At 44.4% G+C, this 2147-nt stretch overlaps 1 pseudogene; it reads right to left on the reverse strand.

Annotated features, from left to right (window-relative positions):
• Window positions 1-464: 464 nt before the first annotated feature.
• Window positions 465-1830, reverse strand: LOC112810102 (tubulin alpha-1A chain-like; annotated as a pseudogene).
• Window positions 1831-2147: the final 317 nt, after the last annotated feature.

Genomic DNA, 2147 nt, shown 5'->3' on the forward strand with positions numbered 1-2147 from the left:
TCTATTGTTCTCTTTCAAAGGTCACAGATTCTTTCTTCTTCCCTCTCCATTATGTTGTGTTAGCCCATTCACTCTTTTTTTTTTAAATATTTGATTATTATATTATTTTTCTAAATTTCATTTGGTTGCTCTTTAATATTTGACATCTACTCTTTAATTTCTGATATTTTACCTCCTTGTTGAGACTTCCTATTTTTTTCCATTTGTCCATTTGTGTTTATAAATGCTCCCTGAAGTATTTTCATTATGGTTGCTTTAAAAATTGTATCAGATAATTTTTTTTTTCACCTAAGACAGGGAATACTTTATTCAAACCCATCAGAGAAATGGACACCTTGGGTCTCTAATGAAGTGTTGTGTTTTAAAACATAGGTCAATAACTGTATATGTTACTACACATTGCTACATACAAATCATCAGAGCACAACTTTTCAATGTTCAAAATAGAATAAGCTTCCCTGTAAAAGCAGCACCTTTGTGACAATTTTAACTTTAGCATTCCTCTTCTTCTTCTTCATCTTCTCCTTCAACAGAATCTACAACAACCTCCTCATAATCCTTCTCAAGGGCAGCCATGTCCTCATAGGTCTCAGAAAACTCCCCTTCCTCCCTGTCCTCACCCACATACCAGTGAACGAAGGCACACATGGCATATATCAAGTCAAACTTGTGGTCCAGGTGAGCCCAGGCCTCAGCAATGGCTGTGCTGTTGCTCAGCATGCATACAGCTTGCTATACTTTGGCCAGGTCTCCACCAGGTACCATAGTGGGGAGCTAGTAATTAATGCCCACATTTTTAGCCAGTGGGGCACTAGTCCACAAACTGGATGGTATGCTTGGTTTTGATGGTGGCAATGGCATCACTGACATCTTTGGGAACCATGTCGCTGCAGTACAATGGGCAGAAAATGGTGCATTTACCACGGCGAGGTCACTTTTCACCATCTGGTTGGCTGGCTCAAAGGATGCACTGGTGATTTCTGCTACAGAAAGATGTTCATGGCAGGCTTTCTCAGCAGAGGTGACCGGGGAATATGTGGCCAGAGGGAAGTGGATGCAGGGATAGGACACCAAGTTGGTCTGGTAACATTCAGGGCTCCATCAAATCTGAGGGAAGCAGTGATAGAGGACACAATTTGACCTAACAAGCTCTTCAGGTTAGTGTAGGTTGGGTGTTCAACATCGAGGGTTCTAGGACAGACATCATAGATGGCCTCATTGTCTACCATGAAGACACAATCAGAGTTCTCCAAAAGTAGTGTGGCTAGTGAAGATGGAGTTGTAGGGCTCAACTGCATCTGTGGGAACCTGGGGGGCTGGGTAAATGGAGAACTCCAGCTTGGACTTCTTGCCATAATCGACAGAGAGACATTCCATCAGAAGCAAGGTGTACCTGGGACCACTTCCCCCTCCAAAGCTATAGAAAACCATGAAGTCCTGAAGACTTGTGCACTGGTTGGCCAGTTTCCAAATTCGGTCCAAGACAAGGTCAATGATCTCCTTGCCAACAGTGTGGTGCCCTCGGGCATAGCTATTCACAGTATCTTCCTTGCCTGTGATGAGCTGCTCAGGGTAGAAGGGCTGGTGGTAGGTGCCAATGTGAACTTCATCAATGACTCTGGGTTCCAGGTCTACAAACTCTGCCCTGGGCACATGCTTACCAGCATCCATCTCACTGAAGACAGTGTTGAAGAAGTCATCTCTTTCCCCAATGGTCTTGTCACTTGGCATCTGACCATTGGGCTGGATGTTGTGTTCTAGGAAATAGAGCTCTCAGCAGGCACTGGGGACACCAGCCTGGTCAACATGGATGGAAATGCATTCATGCATAGTTGCTGCCAAGCAGATGGAGGAGAGGACGGGGAGAGATTATTGCTTCTTACATTGTTACTCTTAGATGGTCAATGTAAGAGAACCTTTAAAAACCACGTCAGAGAATTCTAATATCTGTGTCATCTCGGTGTTGGAAACTGTGGATTTTTCTCACTCAATTTTACGTCTCCTTTCTTCTTTGCCTTACTCCTGCTGAGGGTGGGTGGTGAAAATCCTACTCCAGTAGCCCTTCTGTCACATCACCCCAGCAGGGAGGGAAAGGCTACCACATTGCCCCTGAATGGGGGTAGAGATCCAGTCTCCTGTGTGATCTA

The sequence above is a fragment of the Callorhinus ursinus genome, unplaced genomic scaffold (assembly GCF_003265705.2).
Source record: "Callorhinus ursinus isolate GAN/ISIS: 27379988/994484 unplaced genomic scaffold, GSC_fseal_2.0 scaffold36, whole genome shotgun sequence".
Classification (NCBI taxonomy): Eukaryota; Metazoa; Chordata; class Mammalia; order Carnivora; family Otariidae; genus Callorhinus; species Callorhinus ursinus.